The following is a 16,747-nucleotide window of genomic DNA, read 5'->3' on the forward strand; positions in this document are numbered from 1 at the left end:
TTTTATGTACTTACAAATACATGTATGTATTTTGTAAATTGAGGAATTGACTTCAGTTTGAATTTATCAATTAAGGTTTTTTTTTAAGGTTTTATTTCTTTTAGAGAGAGAGAGAGTTGCTCCAGTAGGGGAAAGGGTAGAAGGAAAGAATCTTTAAGCAGACTCCCTGCTGAGCACGGAGCCCAACCCTGGGCTCCATGTCACTACCCATGAGATCACGACAGGAACCGAAACCAAGAATTGGACGCTTAACCTACTGAGCCACCCAAACACCCCTCAATTAAGGTTTTTTTTTTTTTAAGATTTTATTTATTTGTCAGAGAGAGAGAGGGAGAGAGAGAGCAAGCACAGGCAGACAGAATGGCAGGCAGAGGCAGAGGGAGAAGCAGGCTCCCTGATGAGCAAGGAGCCCGATGTGGGACTCAATCCCAGGACGCTGGGATCATGACCTGAGCCGAAGGCAACTGCTTAACCAACTGAGCCACCCAGGCGTCCCTCAATTAAGGTTTTAATCTAGATTTTAGAAGTTGGATTATAAAGATTCAGTTGTATGTAAACTAAGGTTGTCATAATTTTGCATTGTTGAAACAGGTGGAATGAAGAACTGTGTGTGTGTATATGTTTGTGTGTTTAATAGCACGAGGCTTGTACTTTCATTTACTTGCCTATTTGCATATGACAGTGGATTCAATCAAGAGTTAGTATTTCTGTCTAGAGTGAATGTTGGCTTTGCTGATGTAGTCATACATTCTTGCCTTGTTCCTTTGTGGGACAGAGTTAGGGTTATCACTAGAGTCATCATGAAGGAGGTTTTGCCAAAAAAAAGGGTGGGGACTCTGACAATAATTACACTGGACCAACAGGTAAACCAGGGGAAAGACTTTGGCAAACTGGCAAGTGTGATCACTATCATTTTAACCAGTTCATATGGGATCAAATTTGTGAGATTAGCTTCAGACTCACTGGCTCAACCCAGTTGAATTAACCATCAGCCACAGATCAACTTTTCTTGACTTTGGAGTAAAACATTAATTTTCAAATAGATGTATTATTGCATGTTGTGGTGGAATTGTATATATATCAATCAGCTGTGTTCTTTGGATAATTTTTAGAGTCGTGAACTCTGTGCTGCTGGGCCCTGTCGAGGTTATTACAGGACATGCTCATAGCTGTCTGGGGCCTTACAGGAAGTAAGATTACTTAATGATACTTTACTGTTACCCGAAACATTTTGAAGTGAAAACTTTGAGGGAAAGAAATGATTCAGCCTTTCCTGCCTACTCCTTTTTGAAGCTAGTACACATTTGTAATGTGATATCACAGTGGATTGGAATGTCTGAAGCTAGACAGTCTTGGGTAAGAGGATATGCTTCCAAGTTCAGAGTAGTTGGTCCCAGAGTTGAGATTGTAAACAAGTGGATATTGATGGAAAACTAACTTCTGAAATGCCCTCCCTTCAAAATCCTTCTTACCACCCAAGTGGAAGACAAAGAAATGATACACATCAGGTACCTTTTGCTTGTGATACTTTTTCTGAGGGAAGGCCTTTATCACTCCTAGGGTACTGATTCTGGTCAGATGAAAAATCTTTTCCTTGTGAGGCAGAAGAGTTGGCAAGTATGAGGTGCCTATTAAATCTTATGCAGATATCATCTGACATTTGAATTCCTGTTTGTTGTAATAGAATAAATGAGTGGAACTCTGGGCCCTCAAGAAATTATTTGTATTTCAGTCTGTGTGGAGCCCCTCACGATTGTCTGGCTTTTTGATATCCTCTATTCACTTGGCAGTAGTAGTCAATTTTTCTTAGTCGCATTTTGGCATAGGGGACCACAAGGACAGTTAACTTTGGGAAAACTTTAACGTTGTAGTTATAGCAAGAAAAAAGAAACTATTTTATTTTGTGTCATAGATTTTTAAAAATATTTTATTTATTAATTTGTCAGAGAGAGGGAGAGAGAGAGTAGAAGCGGAGGGAGCAGCAGAGGGAGAGAGAGAAGCATACTCCCTGCTGAGCAGGGAGCCGGGACTCGGGGCTTGATCCCAGGACCCCGGGATCGTGACCTGAGCCTAAAGCAGATGCTTCACTGACTGAGCCACTCACGTGCCCGACTTCACAGATTATATTGCATGAGCAAACAAAGTTTCTTTTACTTTGAGACTAGTTTAGAAACAGAAGTGTCGGGCGCCTGGGTGGCTCAGTGGGTTAAACCTCTGTCTTTGGCTCAGGTCATGATCTTGGCGTCCTGGGATTGAGTCCCGCATTGGGCTCTCTGCTCAGCAGGGAGCCTGCTTCCCTCCCACCCACTCTGCCCGCCTCTCTGCCTACTTGTGACCTCTCTCTGTCAAATAAATAAAATCTTAAAAAAAAAAAGAAACAGAAGTGTCTAATCTTTCTGTAGTGCAGTTGAAGTTGACTTTTGGCTCCTTTTACAGTGTCCCTCTGTCACTTGAGTAGTGTCAAGTGCCTTGGGGGCCGTATTCATTGTCACCTACCAACATATACAAACACTAGAATGAACTGAAAGACTGATGCTCTATTTCCAACTGATTTATTAAATGATGAAACTAATATGTTCACTGAAGGAGTTTCAGGAAGTGTAGGAAAAATGTAAGGATAAAATTAAAAATCCCCGATAATTCTCCAAACTAGGGGTTAACATTTTAACTTGTAGCCTGCCTATATCTGAGGAAGTTGCTATTGTTCTTTAAGTCACCTCTCAAGCCAATTAAGCTGTGCGTATCTTGAACATTTTCCTGTATCCTTGAATATTCTTCGGCAGTGCTGCGTTTGATGACTGTGTAGCATGTGATCGTATGGATGCATCATTATTTCACCAATCTCCGTTTGGGCATGTGAAATTTGTTCTAGGTTTTCTGTTCCCTTTATAGCAGTGATGACTCTTATCTGTGTGTGTGTGTGTGTGTGTGTGTGTGTGTGCATCTCTGATTAGTTCCTTAGGATATTCCTAGAAGTAGAAAATGAAATTATTAGGTGGGGAGTTATGATATAAGAACTCTTGATGTATATCTCCAAATTGCTTCCTATGAGGCTTGTACCAGTTTACACTTCTGTCAACAGTATATAAAGTGCTTTTTTGTGTATATTTGGCAGGACTGAGTGATTTCTTGATTCTTAATTGGCACTCCTTTTGATGGAACTTCCATGCATTGCTGTTCTAGTAAAAAAAAAACTATTCCTGGTAACTGAAGATGGGAATGTAATATTAACAGCAGTACTGAAAGGTAGCCCAGGATACTTCGAGAACCATCGAAACAGGCCATGTTTTAGCTTCAAGAGTCTGTGCTTCTAAAAATACATTTTTCCTCTCTCAAGCAGTTTATCAATCACAACTTGAGGGGTAAGTTCTAGTTTTTTTCTCCTAAAATTATTGCTCCATGAGTGCTTATCATTTCTTAGACCTTTCTGGGCATTTATTAAGAACCATGCTTTTGTTATCTTTAAAAACAAAATGTAACCTCCGTCAAAAATCACGTGGAGTTTGGGAAGTTTTGGTCATCACACAGGAGTACTTTCTTAAAGCAACAAGCACTCCAAGTATTGTTCAGATCCTTAGTATTTAAATGGAAGCCCTATAAATTCAGAACCATCCATGTATCAATACATTTCTTGAGTAAACTTGGAAGAAAGGGATTTAGTAAGTCCGGTGTTTGATATGTTATAATCTATTTGGCCAAAATGTTTAAAAATCGGTGTCATGAAATTGTTGGTCCCAAGTCAGGAATCACCAGTGTGACAGCAATTTTCATCTATTAAAACCGTCTTCCTCCCAGTGGTTGTTTCATAATGGCAAAACTATACCTTACGCAGACCTTACAAGTAGGATTTATTGATGTTTGTGACTTAGAAAATTCTTATTTAAATGTGATGATACATCAAGAATTTTTAAAGAGAATTTTCCCTCTTGATGCTGTTGTTAATTTAATCCTACGAAACAGAAGGGATAGGGACAGTGCACTTTTTTTTTGCTGTTTTGTAATATTCTGTTTTTTAAAAATTATTTATTTTTTTTAGTAATCTCTACACCCAGTGTGGAGCTTGAACTCATGACCCTGAGATCAAGAGTCACATGCTCCTCCCACCGAGTCAGCCAGGCACCCCTGTTTTCTGGTATTTTTATATTCATCTTAAGAGTAAAACTAATCAATACTGATTACAAAGAAATTCTTAATTCTTTTTTTAAATTTAATTCTATCATTTTTTTCAGTGTTCCAAGATTGTTTATGCACCACACCCAGTGCTCCATGCAATACGTGCCCTCCTTAATACCCACTACCAGGCTCACCCAACTGCCCCCACCAAAACCCTCAGTTTGTTTCTCATAAAGAAGCAGATAAGATGTTTTCCTAATGTTCTAGAAAGTAGATCCTATTTTAGTTCCTGTAGTCATTGGGAGGGGAGAGAGGGAGAAGAGTTTCTTTTCGGAGACTAGTTCACTACTCCCATCTTAGAGCCCATTTTAGCTCTGAAAGTGTACAACTTTCATATACGTCTAGTTTATTTTCCTGTCCCAGGTGAAGCATAGTACTTACATTGTAGGTTAGGTACTTGTTATTTTTATATACACAATTTACATATGTATGTGTGTATAATATGTATTAATGTATATTTTACCATACTAATGGTAAAACTAAATGTGTGTAGGGACATGTGTGTGTGTGTGTGTGTGTGTGTGTGTAAAGATACTAATGATAAGGGAAGCATTTATATAACAAAATGGGTGGTAACCTAATACTAAAGTTGGGAGTATTTCTGTTGGGATTGCAACTAGACTCTGTCTTCAAGCTTGGGTGTAGCATAGCATATACATAAGCATTGCTTCAAAACTGAGAAAGCAAAACAAAGAAACTACCCCAGAATACTGCAGATTTAACTACACGAGGAAATATTCATTGTTGTCATGGATATGCAAGTGATATGTTCTTCCAGTAGTGACAAGAATAATCTTTGAGTGGGCACTAAGTGGCTCCAGTTGGTTGAGCAACTGCCTTCAGCTCAGGTCCTGATCCTAGAGTTCCGGGATCGAGTTCTGCATTGGGCTCCCTGCTCGGTGGGGAGTCTGCTTCTCCCTCTGACCTCTCTCCTCTCATGTTCTCTCTCTCTCAAATAAATAAAATCTTTTTTAAAAAATGCTTAAAGAATAATCTTTGAGTTATGAGAAGAACAAAGGACTTTCCGTTTGGCTAACATTGATTATCATCATTCTAAAATATAATCGTAATTTTTTGGTGTAAATGTTTTCCCCAGATATCTGCCAAAGATGATAATGTGAACAGAAAGTCTAGTTTAAAAATAGTATATTTTTATATACTATTAATATATATAATATATATCATATGTCGTGTTATATATATTTTCTATACCATTAATATATGTATTAACAGTATATATTTTTATATACTAAAAATAGTACAGAATTGTCAAACTACTATGTTGCACACCTGAAACTCATATAACACTTTGTCAACTATGGTTCAATCTATTTTTCAATAAATTAAAAAACGGTCACAGATAAAATGAAGGCTGATGTTAATTGTGAAGGAAAAAATAATGACTTCAACCAGCTGTATGAGAAGTGTTAGATTATTTCTCTTATCCATTCCAACAAATATTTGATGCTATTTCCAAGCCCATGTGGGATACAGAGATAATAGGATGCAGTCCTTTTCCCAAATGAGCTTACTGTTTAGATAAGTGATTAAGATAAATTTATAAGTAATACAACTAACTTCTGAAATGCCCTCCCTTCAAAATCCTTCTTGTCACCTGAGTGGAAGGCAAAGAGATGATGCCCATTTGGGTAATGTATTACAAGTTTCAAGCGTTTAGGGAAGAGCTATAAAAGTTCAAAAGAAGACAAGACATGTTAGCTCAAGGTATCAGTGAAGATATCCCAGAAAAGCTGGCTTTTGAGCAGAATTCTGGATACAAAGAAGGGCATGCATAAAATCTTTGACACAGGAGAATTTCAGAGAATGTCAGCTTTTTTTCCCTAAGGTGGTAAGTGATTTCTTTTGGGTAGGATATAGGTAAGGTAGATATTTTTCTTATTCAATTAAAAGATTTATTTTATAGTAAAATATTTAAAGCTGCTGATGGGAGTATAGATAGGTACAGCCTTTCTGGAAAGTAATTTTATAGGTATATATCAAGAGTTTTCCTTTCCCACACTCCCCACCATCACCCAGTCTATCTTTGACTTGGTAATCATACACTTCTAGGAAATACGAGGGAGGTTTTTAAATCTCAAGGAGGGAAGATGACCCAGAAGCCACAAAGGAGACTACTGGTACATGTTATTACTTAAAACATAAAAACCAATATTTGGCCCAAAATAAGAGAAAATCTATACCAGGAACAGTATCTGTAATATGTCAGAAAAAGGGTCTATTTCCTTAATATACAAAGGGCTCTTATGAATCACCAAGAAAATATGAATAATCAAGTGAAAAAATGGGCAAAGTTACTGGATTCATATTCATTCATATAAGAAATTTAGATACATGGGGCGCCTGGGTGGCTCAGTGGGTTAAAGCCTCTGCCTTTGTCTCAGGTCATGATCTCAGGGTCCTGGGATGGAGCCCCGAACCGGGCTCCCTGCTCAGCGGGAAGCCTGCTTCTCCCTCCCCCATCCCCCTGCTTGTAGTCCCTTTCTTGCTGTGTCTCTCTCTGTGTCAAATAAATAAAATCTTTAAAAAAGGAAAAGAAATTTAGATATAGTGAAACATTTTAATATATTCATTGAAAAATATAAAAGAAAGTGTTTTTGGTAGGATTCACTTCATTGTTGGAGGGGATATGGAGATATGGGCATATATTTTTAAAAGATTTATTTGAGAGAGAGAGAGCACACACAAGTGCATGGGGATGGGGGTAAGAGGGAGAGGAAGCGAAATAATCCTCAAGCCTGCTCACTAGGACCCTGAGATCATGACCTGTGTTGAAATCACTCAACAGACTGAGCCACCCAGGTGCCCTGAGATGGGCATGTTAATTTTGGTGGGAATGTGAAATAGTATCTTCTCTTTTAGAGGTCATTAAAATTTGGGGGGGATGGGAATAAATTTTAGACTTTTACAGAAGAGTTGCAAGGATAGTACATCATATCAATGGGCTCTTCACCTAGCTCCCCCTTGTGTTACTATTTTACATAACTATAGTATAATTAATTAAAACTAAGAAATTAATATTGATATAATACTATTAACTAAACTACAGACTTTATTCAGATTTTTAAAAATTTTTTTTAAAGATTTCATGTATTTATTTGACAGACAGAGATCACAAGTAGGCAGAGAGGCAGGCAGAGAGAGAGGGGGAAGCAGGCTCGCCGCCGAGCCGACAGCCCGATGCGGGGCTCCATCCCAGGACCCTGAGATCATGACCTGAGCTGAAGGCAGAGGCTTAACCCACTGAGCCACCCAGGTGCCCCAAGACTTTATTCAGATTTAATCAGTGTTTCCACTAACATCTTTTTTCTGTTCCAGGATCTAATCTAGGCTCTCACATTACATTTAGTTATTATGTCTCCTTAGTCTCTTCCTTTTTTTTAAGTTTAAGTTTTTATTTTAATTCCAGTTAACATACAGTGTTATATTACTTCCAGGTGTACAATATAATAATTTCACACTTCCTTCATCACATGGTGCTCATCATAAGTGTCCTCCTTAATCCCCATCACCTGTTTCACCCAGCGCCCCACCGACCTCCCCTCTGGTAACCATCAGTTTGTTCTCTAGAGTTAGAAGTCGATTTCTTGGTTGGTCTTTCTGTTTCTCTTTTTTCCCCCTTTGCTTGTTTTGTTTTTGAAACTCCACATATGAGTGAAATCATATAGTATTTGTCTTTGACTGATTTCCTGTAACTTAAGACTCTCTACCCCTCCTTAGTCTCTTCCATGACAACTCCTCAGTGTTTATCTTTCATGACCTTAACAGCTTTGAAGAATATTCAGGACTTTGTTGAACGCCCCTAATTTGGGTTTACCTGATGTTCTTTCTTGGTAGCTCAAGATGATGTAATTTGGGCAAGAACACCATAGAAAAGCTGTGTTGTGTTCTTCTCAGCGTGTCCTGTCGGAGGTATGTGATGTTCGTGTGCCCTGTAATTGGTGATGGTAATCTTGATCACCTGGTTAAGGTGATGTCAATTGTGTTTCTCCACAGTAAAGTTATCATTTTTTCCTTTGTAGTTAATAGGTATTATAAATACTTTATTATATTGTATTAATATATATTTGGTGGTATTTTGAGACCATGTATATGTCCAGTTTCAACTTTAAACTTCCACTCACCAGTGTTAGCATCCATCAGTGGATTTTGTGTGCAGCCAATTATTACTGTAGTGCTGCTTTTTTAAAATATTTCGTTTACTTGAGAAAGAGAGAGAGAGCATGAGCAGGGGGAGGGGCAGAGGGAGAAGCAGACTCCCTGCTGAGCAGGGAGCCTGATGTGGGGCTTGATCCCAGGACCCTGGGATCATGACCTGAGCTGCAGGCAGACGCTTAACTGACTGAGCCACCCAGGACTTTACTGTAGTGTTTGAATGGAGATTTTTGATTTCCTTTATTCCTTCCACATTTATTAATTAGAACTTATATAAGGAAGTTTTGTCCCTTCTCCCTCCTATACTTATTTATTTGGTCAATCATTTATTTGTATTTGTGTGGACTCATGGATATTTACTTTATCTTTTGGATATAATTTAATACTATCATTTATATTGTTGTTCACATTGTTCCAGCTTTGACCACTGAGAGCTCTTTTGGGTTGGCCCCTGTGTCCCTTTGGCACATCCCCATCTTTTTTTTTTTTTAAGCACTTCCTTACTTTCTGGCACCAGAAGATACCAGGTTCAGCTGGCATTTTTCCTGCCTTGGCTCTGGAATCAACTACTTCTCTAAAGGGCCCTGGTTCCTTTTACTGGAGAATGGTAATTGGAAACCTAAGATCTGGGTACTAGGTATGATCACTGCTACTGAGTATCTTTGCTTCTAGATCTGGAGGGCAATTTTAAAAGACTAGAACCTAAAATGGTCACATACCCTTTTGACCCAGAAATTCAACTAGAAATATATCCTATAGACACACTGGCATAAATATATCATTAAGGGTATTCTTTGCCGGAATACCGTATGCCTGTTTAAGAGTATTTTTTTTAAAAATTTTATTTATTTATTTGAGAGAGCCAGAGAGGGAGCATCGGCAGAGGGGAGGGGCAGAAGGAGAAACTGACTACCCACTGAGCAGAGATCCCAATGCCAGGCTCAGTCCCAGGGTCCCTGGATTATGACCTGAGCCGAAGGCAGATATTTAACTGCTTAATCCAGTGATCCACCCAGCCATCCCTAACTGTTTAGAAGTATGTAGCTCTATGTATTCTGGCATGGAAAGCCATGTAAGAGAGTCATATTTTTAAAAAAGAAAGTTGCAAACCTGTGTAGATAGTATGATTCACTTTTTGCTTAAAAATTGTGCGTGTGTGTGTGTGCGCCTGTGTGCACGCGTGTTTATTAGACTACGTTTACAAAAACATCCCCAGGAGTACCCACCGTACTACTAAAAGCTGTTATTTCTGGAGAATTGAATATAAAAGATACTTTCACTCTGTATTTTATATTTCGTAATGTTTTTTTAAAAAAGACTTTATTGAGATATCATGAATATTTTTAAAAAACATTTTGTTTTAGGTTACCTAACTTTTCCATGAACCAGCATTCTAGTCTATGACAGCCTCGAATCATCTCCATATTTTTTACACTATTACATGATAATTTGGGGTAGTTTTATTATTTAGGTTATAATATTTGTTTTATACATTTCAATTTTTATGAACCAGGTGACCTACAAGCCTACGAAACATTTAAGACTCTTGAACTGCCAATACTTTATACATTCTTAAGGGGAAAAGAAAAGATTCTACTACAGCTTAGATTCTGAGTAGTACCCTCTAGTAGTTTGATTGGCTTGTGATAGTTACAGAGGCTTGTTCTAAATGTCATTTTCTTCTTCTTTATGACTTTTTTTAAAAAATCATTTTTTAAAAAGATTTTATTTATTTATTTAACAGACAGAGATCACAACTAGGCAGAGAGGCAGGCAGAGAGGAAGGGAAGCAGGCTCCCCGCCGAGCAGAGAGCCCGATGCAGGACTCCATCCCAGGACCCTGAGATCATGACCTGAGCTGAAGGCAGAGGCTTTAACCCACTGAGCCACCCAGGCGCCCCTTAAAAATCATTTTTAAAAATAAACAATATTTATGGAAACGTCGGAAGCTGTTAAAATCAGCGCAAAGAATACAAAAGTATAAAAAACAAAACAAAAAAATTAAAACGCAAAATGCACCTGTAATGCTGCCACACAGCAATTGATATTTGGTGTGTATCTTGCTAATTTTTCTGTGAACATGTACCCACTCAAAGAAATGCGTATATCACGGAGTCATACATACTGTTTTGTACTTGCCTTGTTCTTGATTTCAATACTGCTAACCTTTGAACTGTATTATAGTTATGGCAGTTTTCATCCATTAGTGGATACATGACATACGCTCATCTCTCTGAAGCAAGACTTGTGAAAGACTATTGCTGAGGAGATTGTTCTATAAGGGACTCACCAGAATTTACTTTTAGATTTGGACACTAAATGCTCAGGACTTTGTTTCCCACTCTTTTTGAAACATCCTCTTTTAAACGTACTAAGCTTGGTCCTTGAGACATTAATGACAGGAGGAAGATTGATTGTGCTTTAAACATTTCCAACAGATGTTATCACAAGTTGAGTATTGACTTGACTTCTAGAAGAATGTTTTCAAAATACTGGTTAGCAGACTAACTTACTTGCAACAGGGCAAAAACTAAACACAGTAATGGTTTGTTTTGAAGTCTGTCTCAAAATATGAGGGTTGTCTGAAGTTGAACAGCCCTGCCTTGTATTTGTGGTTGCTTTTTCCTTAATCACCATCCTGTTAGCTGCCTGGACACTGTTTTGCTCTGTGGTATTTGATGAGTAAGGCTTTCTCAGGGCTGCCTCATTTCCTAATTGAAAGGCGATAAACTCTAGATGCTGTATTCTCTTTTTTCCATGGTATCAGGTGATCATTAAGTCAAAACAAACTATGTTATATGCTTCAGTCTGTTAAAAATTTGCTTTGCGAAGGATTTCCAACTTCCTTGTGCTAACAAAAACTTGCATATACATGTGAAAGTGAAAAGTGTGTTCCAAATTTGCATTCTAATTTCAGCCAGATCATTCCTATTTCTAGTCCCAGTCATTTGTAAGTGGAAGCTGCAAGGTGGTCATCTGCTTAGATCTTTCGTACAAAATTATGTCTTTCATTTTAATAGAATGACTCTAAGAACAGGGTGCTATTTGGTAGGGGGAGGCTAGGGGGAGAGAGGTTACGTTCAGAGTGTTTTTCCATCGTGTAGAAAAAGTAAGGTGAGGAAATGTGATTTAGTTCCCTTCTATCTGCTGGGCAGCGGCAGCTTGTTTTGTTTTGTTTTTTAAATGATGAAATAAATGACCGGTAAATGTACAGATGCTGGAAAAAAATCAGGACAGGACTTTATCCCTGTCTCTTGTATTTAAGAACCTCTGAGAGTTTCTTTGTCTTGCCTGATTGATGGAGGACTGTGAGACTGGAAATGAGTAGAAGGTTGAAACTGGGCCTCTCATCCAGCTGAGAGAATTCTCTGACACTTCTGATTCACCTCTCCATCTTCTCCTTCCATGGTACCAACGACCAAGTATAAATACTATTCTTTACCAATATTTATGGATGAAATTATTTTCCAAATTAAGCAAGCTAGTGGATAGTTTTGTATCTCCCCCCTGCCACCCATAGGTCTTTAAATGATTTTGTAGAAAATTGGTCTTTGTTGTTTATCAGTTACCTGAATTAATCTGTGGGGGAAATCTATCCATTTGTATTTAGAAATACGAAGTTTTTCTTCTCCAACATTCTCTTCTTGAGCTCTTCGGACTTTGAGTGTGTATATGCAGAGATTTACTCTGCTTATGTTAATATGAATTGTTAGCCCTGTGGGAGAAAAATAAGAAAATGTTAAGTAGCATGCCTTCTGTTTATAAGTAGTCTTAACCATCTGTGTTCACACATATACTGACACCGTCCCCAGCACACCCTCTCCAAAAGTAGATTGTGGATATTCACTTGAAGTGAAGAAGTAGTTCTGTGAAACCAAACAAAAGGAATGCTCTGTTGGTGATAGGTCTGGGTGTAAATCATTCTTGCCCTCCTGTTCTGATGGTAGCAGGAGAGAAAATGAACTGAGTTAACACCAAGTAGTTAATGTGGTCGTTAGTCATATGGATGTTTGCGACTTCCATTGGAGTGTCTAGATTTTTTAAAAAAAAGTGTTTGAAGGGTTTTTCTCACAGTCTCGTGCAAGTAGTACTGAGTACTACCTCATGAAGATAGGACTTCATTTCTTCTTCAAAATCATAATTGTGCCTAGGACACCCCCGCAGTGTTGAAATGTAAGTAAGCAATGTCAAATTACAGAAGGGCCGTAGTTTACTATTCTGGGTGTTCAGATGATAGGTTGTTTTCTCCTGCACGATACAACGTAGGTCAGTCCAAAACCTTCATAGCATGTATAGCTTCAAGAGCATCATAAAGCTGATCTGTATGTTCGCTGAGGGAACATGAAAATATCTGTAGGTTTTTGCCTAGAGCAGTGCTGTGTTTTGATTTGGAAAGAATCTTGCACTGTTTAAAGGAAATTATTCATTTTGGATTTTGATGGGAAAATCGCTAGGCGTCTGCAGGCACTTGGGGTTGAGGCTATCTGGGTAGATTGACTAGTTTCCTGTGGTCACACTTTATCCCTGAATGGCTCCTGTCCCGACTGGGGCTGGGGGGTGGAACAAGAGGTACAAATAAAACTACTAACAGCATGACTCCTGCTTCTTGCCATTTTCTTTTCATTTTACTTTAACATTTTTTATTGAGCTATAATTGACGTATAATATTGTGCAAGGTGCACAACATGTTGATTTGATACATTTATATATTGTTACGATTACCACCTTAGCTTTAGCTAACACCTCTGTTGCATCACATAATTATCATTTCTTTTTTTGTGGTGAGAACATTTAAGGTCTAGTTCCTTAGCAGTTTTGAAAGTATATGACATGGCATTGTTGACTGTGATGACTGTGCTGGGCATCAGATCTCCAGAATTTACTCATCTTCTAACAACCCTTTAACATCTCCCTGGGTCCCCCCTCCAGCCTCTGGTAACCACCATTCTACTCTATTCCCGTGAGTTTGGCTTTTTTAGAGTCCACAAATGAATGACATCATGCCACAGTTGTCTTTCTCTGCCTGGCTCATCTCACAAAGCCCACCCTCAAAGTCCACCCATGTTTTTGCAAATGGCAGGCGTTCCTTCTTTCTCATGGCTGAATATATACCATTGTGTGTACATACCACATTTGTTTTACCCGTTCATCCATTGGTGGACACTTAGGCTGTTTGCTTATCTTGGTTGCTGTGAATAATGCTACAGTAAACATGGCAGTGCAGGGGTGCCTGGGTGGCTCAGTGACTGCCTTCGGCTCCAGTCAGGATTCCAGAGTCCCAGGGTTAAGTCCCGCACCGGGCTCCCAGCTCCATGGGGAGTCTGCTTCTCCCTTTGACATTCTCCCCTCTCATGCTTTCTCTCACTGTCTCTCTCTCAAATAGATAAATAAAATCTTTTTAAAAAATGGCAGTGCAGATTTGTTTTTGATATCCTGTTTTCATTTCCTTTGGCTGTATATCCAGAAGTGGGATAGCTGGATTATGTGATCGTCGTATTTTTAATTTTTTTTACACAACCTCCATACCGGTTTCCAGAGTGGCTGCTCCAATTTACGTTCCCACCAATACTGCGCAGAGCTTCCCTTTTCTCCACAAACTCACCAAGGCTTGTTTTTTTCTGGTCTTTTTGATGATAGCCATTCTGACAGGTGCGAGGTGGTATCTCATTGTGGTTTTGATTTGCCTTTCCCTGATGATGAGTCATGTTGAGCACCTTTTCATGTGCCTGTTGGCCATCTGGGTGTCTGCTTTGGAGAAATGTCTATTTAGTTCCTCTGCCCATTTTTTCATCTTACCATTTTCCCACAGAGTTTTGACTACTGTTTCTTAGGCTAAGTTACTTTTCTGTGATCCTAATAGCATTACTTCTAGCCAGATGACCATCTTGAGTCATTTCTTATTTTGTCTTGGATACCTGGCTCATCATTGAGCTAAGATGCACGGGTAATGTGAAACAGCACTTGAGTGTTTTCAAAAGGGGTTCTTCTCTTGTGTCAATGTACCCATTAATGTTGTCTTTTATTGCAGATTGAAATCACAAAAGATACATACACGCGTTCTTCTTAAGAGAAAAAGGAAATCTGTAAGTATTCTTTGAAAATTCTAAATTTGTCATTTTATCAGCTTTTGGAGGAAATTAAGTTTTAACTATACTAACAGGCATCTTGACTCTTTTTGTTGTGGAAAAACCCTGCCAATCTCCATGTTTGTGTTAAAAGGGCAATATTTGGAAAAGTAAAACGGGATAACTTTTTACCCTGTACAGCTTCTAAAATTTAAGCTACCACCCCTCGTTTTTGGAAGGGGAAGTGATAATTGAAATCTAAGTAAAATGTTTTTCCTTGAGTGATTACCGAAAAGTGGAGCCACAGATGGGAGTGTTCCAGTTCTGACTGGTGAGATTTACAGGCCAAGAGTCTTTGGCAAGCTAGTTTGCTTCCCTTTGCCTCACTTTGCTAACTGTAAGGAGGCTCGTTATTCTCGATGAGAGGATGTCTGTAGTAGTGGCTGCTCTCCCTAATAAGTTGAAGCTTGTTCTAGTTACTGGTTCTCAAAACTGATTGAAATATATTTCTGATTTGCAGAATTTTAGGTATTAGCCCTTTCCTTCACCGGAGTATCTTCTCTAGACCATAGCATGGAATAAAAGAAACATAACAGCACACTTAAAAGAAACACAATAGCATACTTAAAATTAGAGTCCTAGTGTTAGTCTTGGACCTTGAAAATTACCTAGTCCAGTGTTTCCCAAGCATCGATTTTTAGACCAGTGGTGGTCAGTGAGGAGTTTTTCGTGGTCCAGGGTGAAGTGAGGAAAGTAAGGACAACAGGCCATGCATTTTTTTTTAAGGTTAAACTCTTCCCCTTCAAATGATTTCTTGTTATTATGAGATCTGCCCATCTAATTTAGGGGCATTAAATACATTCTGTATTTTATGAAATGATGGTGATAGCAAATCATAGGGTTTTTGTTTTTTTTTTTTAATGTCTATACCTGCCCCCCACCCAAGGCAGCTGTATCATTCCCCTCACCATCCTTCTTTGCTTTTAAAACTATTACAGGCCTGTGCTATATCTTAAAATAAGAATCCAGTTTTCTCATTTTACAGATGAGGACACAGACAAGAGGTTATTTGATTTGTTCCACGTCTTACTGTTCAGCAAGCTGCTGAACTGGGACTAAAACCCTGTATACGATGCTGCATCTCTTGTATTTCTGGTCTTCTGAGAATCACTTTAATTATAATTGGTTATAAACTTGAAACAGAAGATCTAGTAGTTCTTAGGTGCTAATAACTATTTTTGAATTCCGAGTGTAAAGAAATTCAAGACTTAATGTTCTTGTGTAGCTTGGTACTAAAGTCTGCTGATGAGCCTGCATTAGAAAAATCTTAAAACATGGCCAGAGATTTTCCTCAGCAGGCCCAAATTAGCCATCTCTGAATTCAGCTGCTTAGCACGCTACCCCATGATTCGTAAAAGTGGTGAGGTATCAGTGAGGCTAGTGTTTCCTTGGGAAATAGCCTGTGGTGCCATCTTGATGACAGTAGTATTCAGGCTTCTGTAGTTGATTTATTTGTGCACAGAGAGTCTGTTTCCTCTGGCCTCCCTCCCCACCTCCATCCTCCTCTCTCCCCCACCTCTCCCTGCCATGCCCCACATGCACACATGCATGTGTGAGCACGCATGCACACATACACACCCTACAAACACAGATAAACATTTAGAACAGTCGGCTTACAGCCCATCTAGATAGGTAAAAAAAAAAAAAATTACCAAGGCAGAGAGTAGGAGTTGCCAAACACATTGGCAGAAACATATGTGCAGTTGTACTCAGGAGTTTACAGATACTTTGGAGTGCCTTTGACACTTCAGAGACTCCACTCTGATTGGCATAGCTGGGCCTTCGCTGTCCCTAATACACTTCAAAGCAGAAATACCTAATTCCCTTATCCCCCTCCCTCACTCACCTTAGTGAAGCATGCATGGGCCAGGGAAACAAATGAACGTGAAGAGAAAAGAATGGAAAGTATTCCTCATCCCTAGTATGGAGACATTAACTCTAAGAGTACTTTCCCCTGGCTTCTTGTATTTAGCATCATGTGGCTTCCTTCTTTAGGGAAGAATTCTTTAATTTCTAAAATGTCAGGTACAGCCATAATGAAATGGTAAGAATTAAAAAAAAAATCTTGAACTTTCTGCAGTCTTTGGAATATCTGTGCTCTTCTTTTTCTTAGTGCTAATATTTGAGAGTTGTCTGAATGGCTACAGGATTTCAGTCTTCAACAGATTCATCAGTCTTTGAGTTCTTTTAATAATCTCACTTTAAAGGTATTTTAATACGGAAGCACAGAGTGAGCTTGTAAAAACAAAACAAAACAAGACAAAACCATACCACAG

At 38.7% G+C, this 16,747-nt stretch overlaps 1 protein-coding gene across 3 annotated transcripts in view; it reads left to right on the forward strand.

Moving 5' to 3' along the window:
- Nucleotides 1–16,747, forward strand: part of LOC111160975 (acyl-CoA synthetase long chain family member 4) — a 79,609-nt gene that overhangs the window by 17,318 nt on the left and 45,544 nt on the right. Inside the window, exons 1-2 of one of the 3 annotated variants that reach the window (XM_022524391.1) lie at nt 8,057–8,103; nt 14,375–14,429. The gene's annotated coding sequence lies outside the window, so the exon portion shown is untranslated. Of the gene's footprint in view, nt 1–8,056; nt 8,104–14,374; nt 14,430–16,747 lie in introns of those variants that run through there. The other 2 variants (XM_022524389.1, XM_022524390.1) reach the window with 2 other exon arrangements.

This window comes from Enhydra lutris, unplaced genomic scaffold, assembly GCF_002288905.1.
Source record: "Enhydra lutris kenyoni isolate GAN:26980312 unplaced genomic scaffold, ASM228890v2 scaffoldscaffold80, whole genome shotgun sequence".
In the NCBI taxonomy this organism is placed as follows: domain Eukaryota; kingdom Metazoa; phylum Chordata; class Mammalia; order Carnivora; family Mustelidae; genus Enhydra; species Enhydra lutris.